Source organism: Anolis carolinensis, unplaced genomic scaffold (genome assembly GCF_035594765.1).
Source record: "Anolis carolinensis isolate JA03-04 unplaced genomic scaffold, rAnoCar3.1.pri scaffold_10, whole genome shotgun sequence".
In the NCBI taxonomy this organism is placed as follows: Eukaryota; Metazoa; Chordata; class Lepidosauria; order Squamata; family Dactyloidae; genus Anolis; species Anolis carolinensis.
In genome coordinates this window covers 22,867,101-22,892,529 of record NW_026943821.1, presented here as the reverse complement: position 1 = coordinate 22,892,529, position 25,429 = coordinate 22,867,101, and the positions used below count along the sequence as shown (strand labels likewise).

The 25,429-nt window shown below is 39.1% G+C and overlaps 1 long non-coding RNA gene across 2 annotated transcripts; it reads left to right on the top strand.

Moving 5' to 3' along the window:
• Positions 1–6: 6 nt before the first annotated feature.
• On the top strand, positions 7–24,540 carry LOC107983549 (uncharacterized). 2 transcript variants are annotated; one of them, XR_001730923.2, is made up of 4 exons: positions 7–161; positions 17,189–17,381; positions 17,988–18,611; positions 23,953–24,540. It is a non-coding gene; the product is annotated as an uncharacterized LOC107983549 (long non-coding RNA). The 2 variants fall into 2 exon arrangements; XR_010000741.1 differs by lacking the exon at positions 23,953–24,540 and having other exon boundaries at positions 11–161; positions 17,988–21,843.
• Positions 24,541–25,429: the final 889 nt, after the last annotated feature.

Genomic DNA, 25,429 nt, shown 5'->3' with positions numbered 1-25,429 from the left:
GAGGAAAGGAAGGGACTGGGAGTCTCCCTTCGCCACCCACAAAGTCAAGGGAAGGAAAGCTCAAAGGGGCAATTCATATCCGCCGGGTCAATGGGGCATTATGCTTGGCACCAGGCCTCTTGCAAAGGGAGAACCGGCGGATGCAGAAATACATGGGACAGGTAAGCCTATGGCAGGATGAGTCTCTTTGGTCCTCAAGGCAAGGGAGGAATCTCAGAGGGACAGCGCTGCCTTGAAAGGGGCCTATGTGTACATCAGTTTGTCATATAAATAAATATTTCAATAGTAGCTGTTTTAAGGGCTTTAAATGCTCCGTTTTTGATAGTTATAGGTTTAATTCTATGTTAATGTTTATAGTACAGTAGAGTCTCACTTATTCAAGCCTCGCTTATCCAAGTTTCTGGATTATCCAAGCCATTTTTGTAGTCAATGTTTCCAATATATCGTGATATTTTGGTGCTAAATTCGTAAATACAGTAATTACAACATAAGGAAGGAAGAAGAGGAGAAGGAAAAAGAATAAAAGATGGAAGAGGAGGAGGAGGAAAAAGAAGAAGAAATAACAACAACAGCAACAACAACAACAACAACAACAACAACATACAGTTGCTGGTGTTAGGACCATAACGCCCCTGCCAAAGAGGAAACCACAAATTTAAAATTACTATTTTTTATGTGTTTAGGAATCCCTAGCACCTCCGTCATGACTTTATGGTGGAATCTGACCATTAAATCACACAAAGACCTAGAATATTATTATTATTATTATTATTATTATTATTATTATTATTATTATTAATACTTTATTTATATACCGCCCTATCTCCCAGAAGAGACTCAGGGCAGTTTACAACAAAGATACAGACATACAATACACAACAATATAAAAACACATTATTGCACAAAAAATAAAATTTACATTAAAATAACAATCAGTAAAATCACAGCAGCTTCCAATTGGGGTTAATAATGTTGTTCCTAGATTTCTAGGGCCTTCAACATGGGTCATGGGTCAACTACTGGCAGAAGTTATCCCTCGAATTGGAGGACCTTGGAGGAGAAGCACAGTCAAAGCCCTCCCGGCAGATGGCCATCCGGACTCTGGTTAAAAGCCTCTAGAGTAGGAGACACCACCAGACTCCACGGCAGTATTTGAATCAGATATGTAAATAATCAAATCTGCAAATGTCAAAGCAAAGTGCAAAATATATACTGCTGAGTTTCCCTTATCTAAAATGCTTGGAACCAGAAGTGCTTTGGATTTCAGATTTGTTCAGATTTTGGAATACAGGAGAGTCTCACTTATCCAACATATAAGAGCCAGCAAAATGTTGGATAAGCGAATATGTTGGATAATAAGGGAGGGTTAAGGAAAAACCTATTCAACATCAAATTAGGTTATAATTTTACAAATTAAGCATCAAAACATCATGTTATACAACAAATTTGACAAAAAAAGTAGTTCAGTACGCAGTAATGTTATGTAGTAATTACTGTATTTACGAATTTAGCACCAAAATATCATGATGTATTGAAAACATTGACTACAAAAATGCGTTGGATAATCCAGAACGTTGGATAAGTGAGACTCTACTGTACCTGCATTATATCTCATCCTTGTGACTTCCTAGATTCGTCCACAAGGTGGCAATGAAGGAAAGCAAAAAAGAAGCAGTTGTAAAATGCATATTAAAGGACATGTTCTACCATTGGACCCATTTGGGAAGTTACAATTCTAGGGGATTTTGGAGTTGCAGTCCAAAAAGGAACTTCTCTGAACTCCAATAACTTTCCAACTGAGCATTCCAACTGAGCATCAACTCAGCGCCGCATGCAGCTGTTGTTGCGACCTCAAACTGACATCTCCAAATATAGAAGCAGAGTGTCTTTTGGTTTCCTTTTTCGACTTGGCCGAGTCCCATTTCACACTCTAAACAGGCCTAGACAAACTTGGGTCCTCCAGGTGTTTTGGACTTCACCTCCCACAATTCCTAACTACTGTACATAGAACTGGACTATATCAGTCTACACTGCCCTATAATCCAGATCAATGCAGTTAATCCACATTCTGAAACTGGATTGTAGGGCACTGTGGATCCATCATGAGACTCATATTGAACTGCATTATATACCAATGTAAATGGGACCTAAGTATTTAACTAGGGGCAGAATGATTGCAGTTTGGCCCCACTTTAACTGTCATGGCTCAATGCTATGGAATTCTGGGAGTTGTAGTTTTATAGCCTTCTCTGCCAAAGAGTGCTGGTGCCACACCAAACTATACATCTCATGATTCCAGATCGCTAAGCCATGGGGAGCCCCCCCCCCCCCCGGTGGCACAGCGTGTTAAACCGCTGAGCTGCTGAACTTGCAGACCGAAATGTCACAGTTTCGAATCCAGGGAGCGGAGTGAGCTCCCATTGTTAGCTCCAGCTTCTGCCAACCTAGCAGTTTGAAAACATGCAAATGTGAGTAGATCAATACGGAAGGTAACTGCGCTCCATGCAGTCATGACCTTGGAGGTGTCTACGGACAACGCCGGCTCTTTGGCTTAGAAATGGAGATGAGCACCAACCCCCAGAGTCGGACACGACTGGACTTAACGCCAGGGGAAAACGTTTACCTTTACTAAGCCATGGGGAGGTAAAGTCGTATCAAATTGTATTAATTCAACAGATTAAATGCAACCATGGAGAGACTGCCATTCTTGCTTGTGACCAGCAGAGGGAGCTTCAGACTGTCAATTTCATTCATTCATTTCCATCTGGTCCCAAGCTTTGAGGGATATTCAACTTGGATATAATGGGACTGGAGCATCCACAGATTTATTATTTTATTATTATTTACAGTATTTATATTCCGCCCTTCTTTCTCACCCCGAAGGGGACTCAGGGCAGATCACAATGCGCATATACATTGCAAACATTCGTTGCCATTAGACATATGACATATATAGACAGACACAGAGGCAATTTAACATTCCAGCTTCTGACTTCATGAGGGTATGCTCAATTCTGGCCACAAGGAGAGCTGCTGCTTCACCATCCACTTGTGACACTGAGTCCTTGATGGAATACTTCCTCATTCTTCCACTCGCTGCTGGAAGGTTTTATGGTGTTGTAAATTACTGTATATACTTGAGTATAAGCCTAGTTTTTCAGCCCCCTTTTTAGGCTTATACTCGGGTGAGGGTCCTGGTGGGCTTATATTCAGGTCGGCTTATACTCAAATATATATGGTATATTTATTATTTTTCTCTATTATTATTGGTATTGTTACATTTATTATTTTACTCTATTAATTATTATTATTGCATTTATTATTTTACTCTATTATTGTTGTTACTTTTACATTTATTTTACTCTATTTTTATTACTAATACATTTATTATTTTACTCTATTATTACATTTATTATTTCACTGCATTTATTATTATTACCTTTATTATTTCACTCTATTATTATTAAAAGGATACATAAGCACATTTACATGGAAGAAGATGCAAATAATGATTTAATCAGAGTTGAACAGTCATATCTTAAATTACAGTTTGATGTAAAGATTCAAAAACATTTAAACTACTGATGCCTCAATTAATGTAATTTTATTGGTAGTTCGGCTTATACTGGAATCAATGTTTTCCCAGTTTTTTGTGGTAAAATTAGGTGTCTCGGCTTATATTCGAGTCAGCTTATACTCGAGTATTACGGTAGTTAAATTAGCCTCCCCGCATAAAGCGGTACCTAAATTTTCTACTCGACACTGCAACTATCTTTCGGGCTGCATAGGTCAACAGCAAGCTAGACTATTAATGGTTGTTAGCTTACTCCAACCCAGGCTTTTTGGAACCAGACCCCAGCAGATACTGAGGGTGCATTGTATTGGGTAGTTATAAAACATAATACGTAAATGGATATTTGAGTGATGCAAGAGAGCCAGGTCCTTCTGTTCTTGGCCCTTCTGTGGCTTTATGGGCAGAGAGTGTCCCTTTCGCTGCCCTCTTGGACTTAAGAAGACATTGTACACAATGGCAAACACTCCTTTCAAGAGTCCTCGGCATTCAAGATCCTCCAATAAAGGGGGACTCTTGAAAACGTTCAGGTTAAATGTCAGTCTTGAGTGCTATTATGCCTTTCTCCTCTTCTGCACTACACAGATGGAGCAGCTTGGTCTCCATCTTCACTGCCGAAGTCCCGTCCTATGAAATCGGAAACCTAATTGATTTGGATAGTTTGGAGAACTAGATATCCATACAGGTGTAGGGATCTTTTATCAGAATTGTGAAGCCTTTTGTGCAGTTGGACTCCGGAGAGAAAGGCATAAGCCTGCCATCAGCCGGAGACCCTTCCAAGAGGATGACCTCTTCCTCTGTCCATGTGCCAAACCTTTTCTATTTTCAGACTCCCTCGTAAAGCATCCTAGGCCTCTACTGTACCAGCTGGATCTCACATTGCCTTTGCTTATTTCTGCAGGCAGCCTCGGTCCTGCTGAGTTCTGTCACCGGGGTTCAAAATAGGGAAGCGTCTGTGTTGAAGATGGCATGATCCAACATCTCCCATTGGACTAAACTGAGTCTGGGAGAGAAGTGCCTCCCCCATTACATCTGATGTGTGCCAATGGGTCTTAATAATAACAATAATAACAATAATAATAATAATAATATATTAATAAAGATAGCTACTCTGGGACTTGAAGCTGAGTCTGGGAGAGAAGTTCCTCCCCATTACATTTGATGTGAGCCAATGGGTCTTAATAATAACAATAATAATAATAATAATAATAATAATAATAATAATAATAATAATATATTAATAAGGATAGCTACTCTGGGACTTGAAGCTGAGTCTGGGAGAGAAGTGCCTCCCCATTACATCTGATGTGTGCCAATGGGTCTCAATAATAATAATAATAATAATAATAATAATAATAATAATAATAATAATAACAACAATAATAATAACAATAATATATTAATAAGGATAGCTACTCTGGAACTCAAAGCTGAGTCTGGGAGAGGAGTGCCTCCCCATTACATCTGATGTGTGCTAATGGATCTTAATAATAATATCTATATATATAAAAGAGTGATGGCATCATGGCGACCCACAAAACAACAAAACTACAGGCCCTCCAACCTCGAAATTTGACAACACAACCCATCATCCAGGCCTCTAGGTTGATACAACAAAAAGAAAAGAAAAATAAAGTCCTAATTAGAGAGAGAGGAATAATTGCTTTTATTCAATTTCTGCCAGTTAGAAGGCTAAGCTCCTCCAACTTGGTCTCCTAGCAACCCAATAAAAATAATAAAAAACACTAAAAAACTAATACAATAAAATACTATAATAACAGAAAATAACTAAAAATAATACAAGAAAATAATAAAATATAATAAATAAAAACATAACTTACAATAAAATTAATAAAAAATGCAAATAGTCATATAAAAATTACACAACAATTTTTAACCAATACCACCACCACTTTGCCACAGCAACGTGTGGCCGGGCACAGCTAGTCAATCTATATATTAATAACGATAGCTACTCTGGGACTCGAAGCTGAGTCTGGGAGAGGAGTGCCTCCCCATTACATCTGATGTGTGCCAATGGGTGTTAATAATAATATTTATATTATTAGGAGCCCCAGTGGCAAAGCATGTTAAAGCGCTGAGCTGCTGAACTTGCATACCGAAAGGTCCCACGTTCAAATCCGGGAAGCGGAGTGAGCGCCCGCTGTTAGCCCCAGCTTCTGCCAACCTAGCAGTTCGAAAACATGCAAATGTGAGTAGATCAATAGGTACAGCTCCAGCAGGAAGGTAACGGCGCTCCATGCAGTCATGCCAATGGCCACATGACCTTGGAGGTGTCTATGGACAACGCCGGCTCTTCCGCTTAGAAATGGAGATGAGCACCAACCCCCAGAGTCGGTCACGACTGGACTTAACGTCAGGGGAAACCTTTGCCTTTACTATTCATATTGATGCATTGAACAAAATATAGGTTTAATGACATTCATCCAGGGAACGCCTTGCAGCATGTTCTGCCTGAGGCCATTGTCTTGTCCCACTTAAGAACAGGGCTTCCCAAATGCCAATGCCACGTTGCAAACCTTTCCCCTGAGTGCACTCCAAAGGCACAAGGGCCGAGGCTTCATGCTTTGAAAAGGTCGGGCAAACATTTGCTGTTCCTCTCCTCTTTCCCACTTCCCTCCTTCTCGGTTCCAGTAAGGGACCAGGTAGCCCTGACCTGGAACAAGGGCCGAGTTGCGCTGGAGCAGTGCCGGGCTTCCATTGGCGGAGAGCGAGTCAGAACACAATCCGGCACGGCCATTGGCTCAGCCTCACTTGCATCAGTTGTGAACAATTCAAGAAGGCACAATGTGCTTCATTCCAGCCCCATTGGCAACATCTTATTCCAGTTCAGCTTCATCTAAAATTTGATTAGATTTACAGAACATTGTTCCTCCCTTTGTTACTCTCGTTGTTAACTGTTGTCAAGCTGGCTTTGACTTAGGCTGGATCTACATTGCCATATAATCCAGGTTTTCAAAGCAGATAGTCCACATTGTGGATTATATGAGTCTATTCCGGGAATGGGAAAACTTGGGCCCTCCAGGTGTTTTGGACTTCAACTCCCACAATTCCTAACAGCCTGCCGGCCCAAGTTTTCCCATGCCTGGTCTACACTGTCATATAATCTATATATAATAATAACATTATAATATTATAATGTAATTCAATATTATACTAATAATAATGTAATATAATAATATTAATTATATATTATATATTAAATGTAATATTACTAATAATATTACCATATACTGTAATGATATAGCACAATATAGTAATGTAATGCTTATATTGTGCTATGCTAATAATATATTGTATGCACATTTGATTTGTAAGCCGCTCTGAGTCCCCTCCAGGGTGAGAAGCGCGGGATATAAATGTAGTAAATAAATAAATAAATATAATCCAATTCAAAGCAGATAATCTGGATTTTCTATGGCAGTGCAGAAAGAAAGGCCTTTAGAAATGAAAGACCTCCAAGTCACCCCCATTGTCCAAGCTCTGGTCAAGAAGTTCTAATACAAATAATTTATTATTATTATTATTATTATTAATTAATTAATTATTTTGGAGCTTCCAAAGCTGCTGAACTTCGAATCCGAGGAGCGGCGTGAGTACCCGCTGTTAGCCCCAGCTTCCCCAGTTCAAAAACATGCAAATGTGAGTAGATCAATAGGTACTGCTCCGATGGGAAGATAACGAACCTCCTTGCATTCATGCTGGCCACATGGCCTTGGAGGCGTCTACGGACTGTGTGGCCATGTTCCAGAAGCATTCTCTCCTGTTGTTTCGCCCACATCTATGGCAGGCATCCTCTGCCAAAGAGTGCTGGTGCCTTATCGAACTACAAATCCCAGGACAAAGTGGTGTCAAATTGCATTGATTCTACAGTGTAGATGCACCCATAGTAATATTTTTTTTCAAGTTCCAGCCACAATACAGAGAAGCTAATCTACTGAATCTGCAAATACAGTGGCCACTCCATTCTGATAAGATGCAGACATTTCTGGTGGCCTTTGAACCCAACCTGCCAACATTGATGAACTTTGAAGCCCTGGTTCGATGCCTTTCTTTGACACACTGTGTTGTTGTTTTTTAACATGTCATAGAATTATAGAATAATTATTCCTTTCCGACACAGCATCCTTCCCCATTAGCTTCCAATGGCAAATATATCCATTGCATTTGTGAGCCACATTCTAACTCCAAGGATCATATTATAAAGCACTATAGACCCTTCTGTCTTATACTGAAACAGGTAATAATAATAATAATAATAATAATAATAATAATAATAATAATAATAATTACGATCCAATACAACAGCCAGCAGTGTCTGCTGTGGACTCATCTTGTTGTGTTAATAATAATAATAATAATAATAATAATAATAATAATAATAACAACAACAACAACAACAATCCCAGACGACAGTGGGATTGATGAGAAGCAACTGGAAAAGCTTATGCAATATGAGGATTTAAAGATCGAACTACAAAGACTTTGGCACAAGCCAGTCAAGGTGGTCTCAGTGGTGGTTGGCACACTGGGTGCAGTATTTAAAGACCTTGGTCAGTACTTGAAGACAATCAGCCCTTACCAAAATTACTACTACTACTAATAATAATAATAATAATAAAAAAAATATCAATAATCTTTTCCAATCTCTTTCGCCTCATAATACAGCAACTGGGATACATTTCCAGAATTGATGTTGAGATAATTGTTTGTCCAGACAATCAAAAGACCACCAAATACCTATCCAAGCATTTGAGATCAACATAAGAAATAGTTACAAGGTTTTAAAGTGACTCATTTAGCTCAGTACTTAAGTATCTAGTGGGCTTTGGTTCCAGGAACAAAAACCTGTGTTTGCTCGGTGCCATGAAATGCAATGGCACAATGAAATGGTATTCTTTCTATAAAAACTCTGCTGACACGGAAGCCATCACAGACCCGAAACTCTCATAAAAATGCTTCCTTTCCGAATCAGCTGTCAAAATCCGACCCAGGTCTTTGCTCTGTCCTTATTTAATCTGGTTCCAATTAGGTGTTTTGACCTGACCCGGTGCAAAAATCAATACCTTGTGTCTATTTTGGCAGGACTGCCTGGAACCCTTGAAGACTCGTGGTCAGATGTGCCAAACGGTGACATTTTGCTGCCCAAATCAGAATGACAAATGGGACACCTGCACTACTGATGTCAAGGGACTAAAAAACAGCCAAGTTATTTGAAATCAGGGGCGAACTCTCACAGGACGCAACTACACTATACCTATGCCCCTCATTAAGACCTTGCAAAACTACAACTCCCACGGTTCCATAGCACTGAGCCATGGCAGGTAAAGTGGGGCCAAACTGCAGTCATTCTGTAGTATACATATGCACAGAGTTAAGACCTTGCAAAACTACAACTCCCACTGTTACATAGCATTGTGCCATAGCAGGTAAAGTGAGGTCAAACTGCAATCATATGCCCGGAGTTAAGACCTTGCAAAACTACAACTCCCACTGTTCCATAACCTTGTGCCATGGAGAATAAAATGAGGCCAAACTGTAGTATACATATGCACCGAGTTATAACCTTGCAAAACTACAACTCCCACTGTTCCATAACATTGTGCCATGGAGAATAAAATGAGGCCAAACTGTAGTATACATATGCACCAAGTTAAGAGCTTGCAAAACTACAACTCCCACTGTTCCATAGCATTGTGCCATGGCAGGTAAAGTGAGGTCAAACTGCAATCATATGCTCGGAGTTAAGACCTTGCAAAACTACAACTCCCACTGTTACATAGCATTGTGCCATGGAGGGTAAAATGCGGGCAAACTGCAGTAATTCTATAGTGTATATATGCCCCTATTTTAAACCTTGCAAAACTACAACTCCCACGATTCCATAGCATTGAGCCATGGCAGGTAAAGTGGGGCCAAACTGCAGTCATTCTATAATGTACACATGTCCCTAGTTAAGGCCTTGTAAAACTACAACTCCCACGATTCCATAGCATTGAGCCATGGCAGGTAAAGTTAAGGCCTTCCAAAACTACAACTCCCACTGTTCCATAGCATTGAGCCATGGCAGGTAAAGTGGTCCAGTGCTACATCCATGTATTGTAAACAGGCGCAACGTCCAGTTCTGGAAGTGGCAAAGTTACTTTTCTGGAGCCTAACCACTCCCAGGATTTCTTTTCTAGGGAATGCTTAGTCTCAAATGACACTTTCCCAAGCTCTGGTTCTCAGGTCTAGGAATGAAGAAGGGGAAAATAAATGCTTATTTTTGAAAGGATTCATATGGAATCCCTTTTGCTCCTGATCCTCTCCCTTTATTTCCTTTCCATCTATGCTCACACACCCTTTTCCTGCTCTTCCCTCCCTTAAAGAGCTTCAGTTTTCCCTGTCTGGTTTCACTCATCCAGTCATTCAGCTACTTTCAGTTTGCATCATCCCTTTTCGCATTGCTCAGAGCTAAGGGGGCCAAATCTCAATTTCAACTATTCATCGGAAACGCATCTACACTGTGGAACTAATGCAGTTTGATGCCACTTGGAACTGCCATGCTACAGAATCTTGGGGGATGTAGCTTTATAAGGTCTTGAGCCTTCTCTGCCAAAGAGTGCTGATGCCTTGCAAAACGAATGTGTCCAGAGGAGGGTGACTAAAATGATCAAGGGTCTGTTGAACAAGCCCTATGAGGAGCGGCTTAAAGAGCTGGGCATGTTTAGCCTGCAGTAAAGAAGGCTGAGAGAGAGGAGACATGATAGCCATGTATAAATATGTGAGGGAAAGTCATAAAGAGGAGGGAACAAGCTTGTTTTCTAGGATGTGGAAAAATGGCTTCAAACTTCAGGAAGGGAGATTCTACCTGAATATTATGAAGAACTTCCTCACTATGAGAGAGCTGTTCAGCAGTGGAACTCTCTGCCCTGGAGTGCGGTGGAGGCTCCTTCTTTGGAGGATTTGAAGCAGAGGCTGGATGGCCATCTGTCAGGGGTGCTTTGTGATTTTCCTGCTTCTTGGCTGAATGGGTTGGACTGGATGGCCCATAAGGTCTCTTCTATGATTCTACAACTGCCAGGATTCCATAGCATTGAGCCGCGTCGGTTAAAGTAGTCTCAAACTGCATTAATTCTGCAGCATGGATGCACTTAAGCAGGGGTCCCCAAACTAAGGCCCAGGGGCCGGATGCGGCCAATCGAAGCCATTTATCCGGCCCCCACGGCACAAGGGCAAAAGGGGGTTGGGCTAAATGACCCAAGGGGTCTCTTCTTCTCTTACAACCATTATTATTATTATTATTATTATTATTATTATTATTATTATTATTATTATTATTATTATTATATTGAGGCTGGGTGGCCATCTGTCAGGGATGCTTTGCTTGTGCTTTTGGTGCACAAAGGCAGAAAGGGGTTGGACTAAATGGCCCAAGGGGTCATCTTCCAACCCTCTTTTTATTATTATTATTATTATTATTATTATTATTATTATTATTATTATTAACATTGAGGCTGGGTGGCCATCTGTCAGGGGTGCTTAGCTTGTGCTTTCGGTGCACAAAGGCAGAAGGGGATTGGACTTAATGGCCCAAAGGGTCTTTCCAACCCTCTTTTTTATTATTATTGTTGTTGTTGTTGTTATTAATTATTATTGCTCGGTGGTCAACTATAGTCCGGCCCTCCAACTGTCCGAAGGATCATGAACTGGCCCCCCGTTTAAAAAGTTTGGGGACCCCTGCACTTAAGCATCATCCACTTGCACCACAATCTGGGAATATTAGAGAGAGAGAGCACATGAAATAGAAAGCATAAGGTTCATCCCAGCTCCTTGTTTGTTTGTTTGTTTGTTTTCGCCCCAAGCAAAAGTGACTCCTGGTTTGGGAACCTTGCCCTTTCTTTCAATGTTATCTTTGAAGTTTAAACCATCAAGTGAAGGTCCTTAATTGTTTTCTGTTTGCCAAACCTTCCCGGAGGCAGAAACACCGAGGCGCAAAGCCTGTTCAAACAGGGCTTGTTTTGGCTGTGGTTGACGAAAGAAAGAGCGGCCAGGCCAAAATAAACTATAGGAGAAGCGGAGAGGATCCAGAAACAGAGAGATGCTCTCTATGGGGGGAATGAATGTGGTTTGACACCACTTTAACTGTTCTAGTTCAATGAGATGGAAATCTGGGAGCTGTAGTTTGGCAATGGTCTTCACTTCCTCTGCCAAGGAGTGCCACAAGCTTCCAGGATTCCATCGCAGTCGGGCATGGGAGTCCAGCATCAAATTGCACTCATTCTGCAATGTACCGTATATACTCGAGTATAAGCCGACCCGAATATAAGCCGAGGCACCTAATTTTACCACAAGAAACCTGTGAAAACATTGAATCCAGTATAAGCCAAGGGTGGTAAATTTCAGAAATAAAAATAGATACCAATAAAATGACATTAATTGAGGCATCGGTAGGTTAAACGTTTTTGAATATTTACATAAAGCTCAAATTTAAGATAAGACTGTCCAACTCTGATCAAATCATGATTCTCATCTTCTTCAATGTAAATGTGCTTATGTATCCTTTTAATAATAATAGAGTGAAATAATGCATGTAATAATAATAATAATAATAATAATAAAAAATACAGGAAAATAATACAAGTAATAATAAATAGAGTAAAATAATAAATGCAATAATAATAATAATAATAATAATAATAATAATATCAGAGTGAGATAATTAATAATAATAATAATAATAATAATAATAATAATAATAATAATAATGTAAAATAAATGTAATACAGTAGAGTCTCACTTATCCAAGCCTCGCTTATCCAAGTTTCTGGATTATCCAAGCCATTTTTGTAGTCAATGTTTTCAATATATCATGATATTTTGGTGCTAAATTCGTAAATACAGTCATTACAACATAACATTACTGTGTATTGAACTACCTTTTCTGTCAAATTTGTTGTATAACATGATGTTTTGGTGCTTAATTTGTAAAATCATAACCTAATTTGATGTTTAATAGGCTTTTCCTTAATCCCTCATTATCCAAGATATTTGCTTATCCAAGCTTCTGCCGGTCCATTTAGCTTGGATAAGTGAGACTCTACTGTAGTAGCAACAATAACAGAGAAAAATATTAAATGTAATAATACCAATAATAATAGACAAAAATAATAAATGTACCATATATTCTCGAGTATAAGCTGACCCAAATATAAGCCAACCAGGCTTATACTCGAGTATATACAGTAATAATGGAAATAAATAGGCAAGTGTGAATGTTGCCATTGGCCACCTTGATCAGCACTGAATGGCCTTGCAGCTTCAAAGGCAGGCTGCTTCCTGCCTGGGGGAAATAAGCCAACCAGGACTCTCACCCGAGTATAAGCCGAGGGGGGGCTTTTTCAGTCTTAAAAAGAGGGCTGAAAAACTAGGCTTATACTCGAGTGTATACAGTAAATGCACTAAGAGAGAGTGCGTCCATACTGTCAAATTAATGCAGTTTCATGCCACATTTGAATGCCACAGCTAAGGAGTTGTAGCTTTACAAAGTCTTTCGCCTTCTCTCCCCAAACTATAACTCCCAGGATTCCGTAGCATTGAACCATGGCAGTTTAAGTGGTGTCAAACCACATCATTTATCGTATAGATCAGGCATGGGCAAACTTCGGCCCTCCAGGTATTTTGGACTTCAACTTCCACAATTCCTAACATAGGTTAGACTGTCTTTGTTCCCAAAGCCATCCCTTCTTCAGATTCTGCCATTTCTACCTCTCCTTCTCCTTCTACAACCAAAGCCTTTTTAGCTTTCTTCAGAGCCATTAATAAGGGGTTTCAAAATGGTGTCTCTTGGCAGTTTCTGAGGTAAAATCACCTCTAGATATCTTTGGGACAAACTTTTACCTCAGCTTTTGTTTTAAGCACACTGGATTTAGGCTTATATTCGAAGATCCTGACGCTGAACACCAATTATAACGGACACCCCTCACTCTACACTCTTCACACACGCAAACACACGCAAAGAACACAGTTTGATTTTAGATTTTCTTTTAAAATGGTAGCTGCCACCAACCTAAAATGTTTTTAGGATTTTTGTTGTTAAATGTACTTGAGGTAAATTTCTCCCATTCCCTGCCCACACTGTTTCCTCCCCCTTGCTCTCAAACTGATGTTTACTATGAGGCTTTATTTACTGTATATACTCGAGTATAAGCTGACCCGAATATAAGCCGAGGCACCTAATTTTACCACAAAAAAACTGGGAAAACATTGTCTCCAGTATAAGCCAAAATACCAATAAAATTACTGTATATACTCGAGTATAAGCCAACCCGAATATAAGCCGAGGCACCTAATTTTACCACAAAATAACTGGGTAAACATTGTCTCCAGTATAAGCCAAAATACCAATAAAATTACTGTATATACTCGAGTATAAGCCAACCCGAATATAAGCCGAGGCACCTAATTTTACCACAAAATAACTGGGTAAACATTGTCTCCAGTATAAGCCAAAATACCAATAAAATTACTGTATATACTCGAGTATAAGCCAACCCGAATATAAGCCGAGGCACCTAATTTTACCACAAAAACACTGGATAAACATTGTCTCCAGTATAAGCCAAAATACCAATAAAATTACTGTATATACTCGAGTATAAGCCAACCCGAATATAAGCCGAGGCACCTAATTTTACCACAAAAACACTGGATAAACATTGTCTCCAGTATAAGCCAAAATACCAATAAAATTACTGTATATACTCGAGTATAAGCCAACCCGAATATAAGCCGAGGCACCTAATTTTACCACAAAAACACTGGATAAACATTGTCTCCAGTATAAGCCAAAATACCAATAAAATTACTGTATATACTCGAGTATAAGCCAACCCGAATATAAGCCGAGGCACCTAATTTTACCACAAAAACACTGGATAAACATTGTCTCCAGTATAAGCCAAAATACCAATAAAATTACTGTATATACTCGAGTATAAGCCAACCCGAATATAAGCCGAGGCACCTAATTTTACCACAAAAACACTGGATAAACATTGTCTCCAGTATAAGCCAAAATACCAATAAAATTACTGTATATACTCAAGTATAAGCCAACCCGAATATAAGCCGAGGCACCTAATTTTACCACAAAAACACTGGATAAACATTGTCTCCAGTATAAGCCAAAATACCAATAAAATTACTGTATATACTCGAGTATAAGCCAACCCGAATATAAGCCGAGGCACCTAATTTTACCACAAAAACACTGGATAAACATTGTCTCCAGTATAAGCCAAAATACCAATAAAATTACTGTATATACTCGAGTATAAGCCAACCCGAATATAAGCCGAGGCACCTAATTTTACCACAAAAAAACTGGATAAACATTGTCTCCAGTATAAGCCAAAATACCAATAAAATTACTGTATATACTCGAGTATAAGCCAACCCGAATATAAGCCGAGGCACCTAATTTTACCACAAAAACACTGGATAAACATTGTCTCCAGTATAAGCCAAAATACCAATAAAATTACTGTATATACTCGAGTATAAGCCAACCCGAATATAAGCCGAGGCACCTAATTTTACCACAAAAAAACTGGATAAACATTGTCTCCAGTATAAGCCAAAATACCAATAAAATTACTGTATATACTCGAGTATAAGCCAACCCAAATATAAGCCGAGGCACCTAATTTTACCACAAAAAACTGGGTAAACATTGTCTCCAGTATAAGCCAAGATACCAATAAAATTACTGTATATACTCGAGTATAAGCCGACCCGAATATAAGCCGAGGCACCTAATTTTACCACAAAAAAACCTGTGAAAACATTGACTCCAGTATAAGCCGAGGGTGGTAAATTTCAGAAATAAAAATAGATACCAATAAAATTACATGAATTGAGGCATCAGTAGGTGAAATGTTTTTGAATATTTACATAAAGCTCAAATTTAAGATAAGACTGTCCAACTCTGATCAAATCATGATTCTCATCTTCTTCAATGTAAATGTGCTTATGTATCCTTCTAATAATAATAGAGTAAAATAATACATGTAATAATAACAATAATAATAAATACAGGAAAATAATACAAGTAATAATAAATAGAGTAAAATAATAAATGCAATAATAATAATAATAATAATAAGATCAGAGTGAGATAATAAATGTAATAATAATAATAATAATAATAATAATAATAATAATAATAATAATAATAATAATGTAAAATAAATGTAATACAGTAGAGTCTCACTTATCCAAGCCTCACTTATCCAAGCTGCTGGATAATCCAAGCCATTTTTGTAGTCAATGTTTTCAATATACAGTAGAGTCTCACTTATCCAACATTCTGGATTAACCAACGCATTTTTGTAGTCAATGTTTTCAATAATCGTGATATTTTGGTGCTAAATTTGTAAATACAACAATTACAACATAACATTACTGCATATTGAACTACTTTTTCTGTCAAATTTGTTGTGAAACATGATGTTTTGGTGCTTCATTTGTAAAATCATAACCTAATTTGATGTTTAATAGGCTTTTCCTTAATCCCTCCTTATTATCCAACATATTCGCTTATCCAACATTCTGCCGGCCCGTTTAGCTTGGATAAGTGAGACTCTACTGTAGTAGCAACAATAATAGAGAGAAATATTAAATGTAATAATACCAATAATAATAGACAAAAATAATTAATGTACCATATATTCTCGAGTATAAGCTGACCCAAATATAAGCCAACCAGGACCCTCACCCAAGTATAAGCCGAGGGGGGCTTTTTCAGTCTTAAAAAGAGGGCTGAAAAACTAGGCTTATACTCAAGTATATACACTAAATTGTTGTATTGCTGGAACTATTATAAAGGCTTCTTAAAGGCCTCGAAATCATGCCCTCATGGTCAGCGTGATTTGTTGCAGCAGGCTGCTTACCAGCCTGCGCCACAGCCCGGCCCCTTTGGGAATCACTGAGTTAGACAGTGGCAGGGTGAGCACCCGTCAATTAAAAAATAAAAAATAGCCCCTGCTCATTGCTGACCTAGCAACCCGAAAGATAGTTGCATCTATCAAGTAGGAAATAAGGTACCACTTATAAAGTGGGGAGGCAAATTTAACTAATAATCGAACATCCCCTCAGGAGAAGGTTAAATTGCCTCTGTGTCTGTCTCTGTCTCAGTTCTATGTGTATATGGGCATTGAATGTTTGCCCTATATGTATATAATGTGATCCACCCTGAGTCCCCTTCGGGGTGAGAAGGGCGGAATATAAATACTGTAAATAAATAAACAAAGAGGGATGGCTTTGGGAACGGAGTCGGTCTATCCTACAGATGATTGTAGGAGGCCAGATGCTCCAAATCTGGAAACCAAACCTAAAGAGAGATGGCTTTGCGAACAAAGTTGGTCTAACCTACAGATGATTGTAGCATGGAACCATCCATGGCAGTTAAAAGTGAAGTCAAACTCCATTAATGGACTGCAGTCTGAATTATAAGAGAGCTCTCCAAGGTCCTGAACCGTGGGCAAGTCTCACTCTCTCAGCCTCAAAAGAAGATTGACAAAAACTCCCTATAATAGCTTTGTTCTCCTTCCATAGGTCCAGACTGCCTTGAGGACATGCAACAAGGACAAGAAGGAAGCATGTGTTTGGATTGCAACAGGCTTTGGAGTATTCAAATAGTGATTGTTCCTCAGGATGGTTTCAACACCGAATAATGACTTTTCGAAAGGAGGATTGAGTCACACTTGGGATGGACTTACCGATCCACGCAGCACAGAAACTGGGTCTGGTTCGTATGCAGTTTCACAATTGACTTCCGTCCCTGGAGTATAAATACTCCTAATGTCTATTGGCTATTAGAGATATATAATGATATAGTACAATATAGTAATTTAATGCTTATATTGTGCTATGCTAATAATATATTGTATGTTCATTTGATTTGTTAGCCGCTCTGAGTCCCCTTCGGCGTGAGAAGAGTGGGATATAAATGTAGTAAATAAATAAATAAGCTTAAAGGGCATCTACGCTGTCACATGAATGAAGTTTGACGCCTCTTGAACTTCCATGGATCAATGCTATAGGACCTTGGGAGTTGTAGTTTGGTGAGGCCCCAGCGCTCTTTGGCACAGAAGACCAAAGACCTCGTAAAACTACAACACTGAGACATGTGGCAGTTCAAGAGGTGCCAAACTGCATTAATTGGATAGTGTAGATGCGAATTGATCCCAAATAGGATTGTGGACAGAGCTTGCAAATGGTACTTTTCTGGCCACCCAAATTTCCTGTGACAAACTGGCAACTGACTCTGTTCTTGTTTTCAATTCATTTTCTTTCTTTCTTTCTTTCTTTCTTTCTTTCTTTCTTTCTTTCTTTCTTTCTTTCTTTCTTTCAGCACATTCCAAGCCCTCCTTCTTCCCAAGATATTCTTGAAAGCATGTGGGCAATGTCAGCTAATACTTCAGACACCAAGCACTTGGCAGAACAAATTCCAGAGGGCTCAGGAAAAAAAAAATCTTGTGACTTTACCATATGGGTGAGAATTGTGCCACTCTCCAAACCTTGGTGGACTACAACTCCCAACATTCCTCATCATTGACTGGGCAAGCTAGGCAGCCAAATCTGGACTGTCAAATGATTCAAAGGCATCTCTGTTGTATGCCTTCAAGTCATTTCCAAATTATGACAACACTAAGCTGAACCCATTGTTGTGTTTCCTTGGCCAGACATAGGATGAGTTGGAGTAATATATCATTCTTTGTTATATCAGGCCATTATTGCAGACATTCAAATGCAACACCATGCTGACTATCTGTTTTTCCGACCCTTTCTCACCATTCTCCCAATACCGATGCTGCTAAAAAGTGTCCAGCTGGCTAGAGAACAAGGAAGAAAAGAGGAGATGAGAAGGCATCTAAAGAATTTGCAAAAGTCTTTAGACCTCTTTGTCAGAGGTCTTGTTAACCGAGGTACCTTGAGCTCTCCATTTCCATAGATTCAGCAATCCATGACTTTTAAGGTAAGGGGCACCACATTACTACATCATTGTATATAATGGGATTGGAGAACCCATAGATTTTGGATCCTGAGATTTAATCCCGGTGGATACTGAAAATTTGCTGCAAATATTTGCAAAGGATCCAGCATCGAAAGGAATGTTTGCTTAATCGAGAAGGACTTGCATTCTCTTCTGCCAACATTTGGGCTTCGTGTGTGACGGAGCCATTGTACTAGTGTGATGTTTCTTGCCTTTGTGTCACAACAAGAACTAACTTCTCTGGGTTCATCTACACTGTAGAATTGCTGCAGTTTGACACCACTTTGACCACAATGTCTCAATGCAATGGTTTTACAAGGTCTTTAGCCTTCTCTGCCTCCCCAAATGACAACTCTTAGGATTCGGTAGCATGGAGCCATTGCAATTGAAGTGGTGTCAGACTGCAACAATTCAACAGTGTAGACGCTGGGCCCAAAGGTCTCGTACTCCAGGACCTTTGGCTCTCTTGCAAGTGGTCTGAGCAGGGCAGAGGTTGCAATGCCGTGGCACTTTCTGACACCTCCCTCTCTCTGCAGGCGATAACTATCTGAGCAAAGCTCTTTCTGATACGCATAGAATAGACACGTGTTTGGATACAAATATATCTCTATCCTAGATTGACCCAAGATAAATGGGGCTGCGTTCCTCTGCAAATGGCCACCTGTCTCAAGCATTTGGGCAAAAGGTCACTTTCTGTTTCGACAGCAAAACGATACGAGGAGATGGAAGAGGCAGGAGGGGGAAATAGTCATATTTTAGGATTGTAACATATATCACCATTAATTTTGATTGGCAGAGTGAGTTTTTAAACCAGGTTTTAACAAAAGCAGTACAGTAGAGTCTCACTTATCCAAGATAAACAGGCCAGCAGAACATTGGATAAGCGAATATCTTGGATAATAAGGAGGGATTAAGAAAAAAGCCAATTAAACATAAAATTACATTATGATTTTACAAATTAAGCACCAAAACATCATGTTTTACAAGAAATTGACAGAAAAAGCAGTTCAATACACAGTAATGTTATGTAGTAATTGCTATATTTACGAATTTAGCACCAAAACATTGCAATATTTACTACAAAAACAATGACTACTAAAAGGCAGACTGCCTTGGATTATACAGAACCTTGGATAAGTGACGCTTGGATAAGTGAGACTCTACTGTATTTAAAAAAGAAAATATATACATAGATAAGAATACATATACATTAGGACTCCCCTAATATCTACAGGGATAGATTCCTGGCCTGAAATCCTGGATTCAACCAAATGCCATTAAATAACACAACTTAGATAACCTAGAGATTCCTAAAGAAGTATTCTCTCTAGAGAAGTACTGCCTTTCTTCCATTCTAAGACACATTTTTTTTCCTATGTAAACATCTTTTAAAAAATGAACCGCATCATAGAATCTCAGGTGTATCTTGTATTTTTCTTGTTAATTTTTGTGTGTGTCAGGAGCAACTTGAGAAACTGCAAGTTGCTCCTGGTGTGAGAGAATTGGCCGTCTGCAAGGACATTGCCCAGGGGATGTTGCCCGGATGTTTTTGATGTTTTACCATTCTTGTGGGAGGCTTCCCTCTTGTCTTGTTCTGTACAAGACTACTTTTTAGGACGTGAATAGGGGCAAAGGCTATCACACTGTGCGCATTAAGTCACTTAGCCAATCCAAGGATGTTTAAGTGATTGGCTCAATAGCCACTTATGGGGCAGCCATGTCTTTGTGTGTGTGTGCCTTTTGTGGACACAATCCATCCCCTGAAGTACGGGCGCACATGGCTCTGCCAAGATGAAGCAACATACCTTCAAAGCTGGGCTGCGTCCAAGAAAGCTCACGCCACCATGGAACCGGTTCGTCTTTCGGGTGACGCAAGGCTCTTGCCTCCTTTGCTTGACGGAACGTGGGATCCTCAAGATGTAAGACCACTGCAATGAGCCTACAAAGGCCCATCTGTTTTTCCTTTGCTTTATCGGAGCAGGAGATCGAGCCTTGGCTCTGGGTACAACACAAATGTCACTTTACGCCTGACCTATCCTGTCTTTTATGTGTCTGAGAGAGTTTGATTGGCCAAGGTTGTCCAATGGGTTTCCATGTTTCAGTGGGAACTCTGGTTTCTGGCATTTTTGCCAGAAGCTGGGGCTAACAGCGGAAGCTCACCCCGCTCTCCAGATTCGAACTGCCAACCTTTCGGTCAGCAAGTTCAACAGCTCAGCGGATTAACCCGCTGCGCCAACGGGGGCTCCAGCATATGTTAGAAAGGTAAATTTTGATATTTTTATGACCTAGAATGACGGTGTATGTAACGTTACTTGCCTGTAAGCAAGAATCAATAAGAGTGACGGATTTCCTTTGTTCCGGCACTCTGGTCTGCTTTTGGAACTGATCCACGACCAGGGCCCCAGCTGATTATTTTTCAATATATCGTTCTTTTTTAAGTCTCAGAAAAGGATCTCTGTTGGTGTTATCTCTCTTATTTTTTTGTAGCTCAGCCACAGCAGGCAGGGGCTGATGGATTCACTAATGATTTAGAGTCAGATGGGACTGTGGACTTTCCTGGGTTTCATTCTGATGCAGAAGGCTATTCTCATGAAGAGCCAGAAAGTGAAACTACTTTAGACACAGGCACAGAGGGGTCTGAGAATATAATTGCTTCTGATCCTGATCCTCCAGGCCTTCAAGGCCGTTCACGGGAGTTGGAATCATCCTCTCTAGATAAGGAGTCCAGCAAAGATGAATTAATGAGAAATTCTCATGGGAACACACCTGGTGACATTGAACTAAGCCAAGATACTCACCTGCAAATTTGGTGGCCACCATGCCTCTCAATACAACTCAGTGGGAAGCAAAAGTTCCAGGGGAGCCGTAATGCTTTCATGTCTGTATATTGGGAGCTGCGGGTTCTTTGCTGTTCAGTTCAGGCAATGCGGCTTTAAGTTATAGTCAGGCCTGAGTTCTCTGGTTCTTGTTTTAGTTTTGGATTCAAATATTCTGGAAGTTTTTCCATGCTCGTACTCATGTTGTGTATCCTTGTTCAAGTTTTGCTTATGGACTCAAGTTGCTTTTGGATTTTGAGACTATTCTTGAAGTGCCTTGCTTTTGGATTTACAAGAGACATCTGATTGCTGACTTTTGGGACATTATACCTTCTTTCCTTAGCCCTGCTTTTTGCAATATATCTTTTGTATTTTTTGTAATAAACTATTTGCCTTTACTCTGGACTCCTGTGTCATAGGTGGCTTCAGGTCTGGGGTGGGACATTATCAGCCACATCAAAAGCAGATATTGTGGATTTGATATTCTGGGCTATATGGTGTTGGCTATATATGCATTTTATTTTGTTCACTATTTGTTCTTCGGACTTGGTCCCATGGTAGCCGTCCCAAGTCCCTGCGAGGAGATGGAGGCCAGATAGAAAAATAAAATATGTTGTTGTTGTTGTTGTTATGGTGTGTGGAAAGGTCCAAAGAGCGGTGGTTCTGCCTTCCAGAATACCAAACCATTGAGCCATGGCCCCTAAAGGGATGCCAAACTGCATTAATTCAACAGTATATATGCATCCAAGATATCCATTTTCTAGCTCAGTTTCCGAATCTGGAACTAATATTTCCTTGATGGATGGACACCTGGAAAAAAAGGGGGGGACGCTCTCTTTGTTCCTATATAAAATCACCCGTTGTTAGGATCTCTCTTCCAGATCTCAAAGGAAATGTTGTATTTATTGGCTTTATGAACAGGAAGCAGAATTTCCTTAGCTGCTTCGAAACCAGCTCTTCAAAAATAGCCAGAATGGGTGGGAAGGGGTTGAACGTAAATGTTTCTGCGTCTATATGGAGCACTCTTGTTCTCTGGGCCTCGTGTTGCAATCTGCATGGAAACTGGTTTCTAGATCGTCCAGTGGATATCTGATGCGGGGAAACATGCCTTTTGTTTCCTATGTTGCTTAAATTGGGTGACTTTCATCCGGAAAGCAGGAAGTGATGGAATGTTTCCATAGTACAGAGGAAGGGGATTCTAGTTTGGATTGGCTAGCTTTGATACTCCACTCCCTTCCCTTTCCGCTCTGGATCTACACTGCCGTATAATCCAGTATCTGATTCCAGGCCCCATCTGCATTGCAATATTAAATCCAGATTATCTGCTTCGAACTGGATTATATGACAGTGTAGACTCATATTATTATTATTATTATTATTATTATTATTATTATTATTATTTTATTATGACACAGCAAACAAGATAGACATGCTGGATTTCATATCACAAAATCACAAAAATCACAAAATTATTATTATTATTATTATTATTATTATTATTATTATTATTATTATTAGCACCATTAGGGCGGCTAACAAGTTTTATTTACATACAATATATATTTTATTAACATAGCACATTATAAGCATTATATATTACTCTATTGTGCTATAACAGGATATTGTAATATTATTAGTAATATTGCATGTAATATAAATATAAAATTATAATAGTGTATTATTATTATATTGTATTACATCATAATATTATTATCAATCTAGATTACCATATATGGCAGTGCAGATCCAGCCCCAGATTATCTGCTTTGAACTGAATTATATGAGGCAGGGTCTACACTGCCATATAATCCAATATTTGGTCCCAGATTATCTGATTTGAACTGGATTATATGAATCTACACTGTTGCATAATCCAGTTCAAAGCAGATAATCTGGAATCAGATATTGGATTATCTGAGGATGGATCTACGCTGCCATATAATCGAGTTTCAGAACCCAGATTATCTGCTTTGAACTGGATTATATGAATCTACACTGCCAAATAATCCAGTTCAAAGCAGATAATCTGGATTTTGTATGGAAGTGTAGAAGGGGCTTATATCCATCCTACACTACCTGATCCAAGATTATCTGGCAGTGTAGACTCATATAATCCAAAACAGATAATGTAGATTATCCAATTTGATAATCTGGATTATATGAGAAGGAGCCTCATATAATCCAGTTCAAATCAGATCATCTGGGACCAGATCCTGGGATATATAGGGCAGTGTAGAGATCCAGCCTTACACAACACTTGTGTATTGTTTGTCCTCCTCCATAAACGTTCTCCCAAACATCATGCTGGAAATGGCCTTGAGTGGCAGTGGTGTGTTTACCAAAAATATGCATTGAGTGTATACATCACACAATGGCATGAGGACAACACCCAAAGTGGGGAAAATTTGTTGTGATAGTGGAAAGATCTCCATCTACTCCCATATTTTTACAGTGTTTCCCTCTCCTATCCTAGAGTCTAGACATTTTTTAGTTCTTTTCTTTCCAAGGTTGCATCTACACTGGAGAACGAATGTAGAGTGACCTCACTTGAACTGCAATAGAAGACTGAGAGATGCACCTTCTGTCAGGTGATGGATCCCAAAGAGCAAAAAGTGGGGCGGGTTGTCCATGCCAACAACACTTGCCCTTTACTCCCCTGAGATACCTTTGCCCCAGAACTTGCCACTGAATCTCAGGTGAGGCAAGGCCTTCTGGTTCAATTGACCGTCTAGACACCTTTCGAACGGGGAACAATCTTATCTGTCTCAAGCAGCCTAATGTTTTACAGTACAGTCTCACTTATCCAAGCTAAACGGGCCGGCAGAAACTTGGATAAGCAAATATCTTGGATAATAAGGAGGGATTAAGGAAAAGCCTATTAAACATCAAATTAGGTTATGATTTTACAAATTAAGCACCAAAACATCATGTTATACAACAAATTTGACAGAAAAAGTAGTTCAATATGCAGTAATGTTATGTTATAATTACTGTATTTACGAATTTAGCACCAAAATATCACAATATATTGAACACATGGACTACAAAAATGGCTTGGATAATCCAGAAGCTTGGATAAGCAAGGCTTGGATAAGTGAGACTCTACTGTGTGTGTATATATATATATATATATATATATATATATATATAGTTTTATAATTTTAAATACAATAATATATATATATATAGTTTTATAATTTTAAATACAATTATATATATATATATAGTTTTATAATTTTAAATACAATTATATATATATATATATATATATATATATATGAGTTTTATAATTTATTATTTTTTGACTACTGTATTTCCAATATTTCAAATTTATTTCTCAAAGCACCCTATAAAAGAGTCATTCTGAATTTCATATTTCATGGACTACAAGAACGTTTGCATGAATTGAAAATGAGATTGTCAACTCTTTGGCAGTTTATTCCTTGAACATATGCAAAGGATTTGAAATATTCGTCCATTTATTTTTACCTGATATTTAAGATAGAGATATAAGAGTTTTATCATTTTAAATACAATAATATAGGGGAATGTTTGCCGAATCTGCCTATTTCATTGGTTTAGAGACACTTCCAATAAATAAATAAATAGAAATTAAATAAATGATAGATAGATAGATAGATAGATAGATAGATAGATAGATAGATAGATAGATAGATAGATAGATAGATAGATAGATAGATAGATAAAGAAGCCTGAGGGGGCGGAGCCAAATCGGTGACATCACCGGAGGGGGTAAGAGGGGGGTGTCTTCGGAGGCGGAGCCGCTGATTGGCTGAAGGGCTCGTTGGGATGGGCCTGCCTTGAATGGGGAGGGGCGTGGCCTCGCGTAGGCCGCGGGCCAATGAAAATCCACTCCCTCTCCTTCGCCGAGAGGAATTCATTCATTCGCCTGTGGCTTGGCGGGGCGAAGGCCAGCAGCAGAAGAAACTCTTTCTGGGGAAGTTGCTTTTTTATTTTTGTATC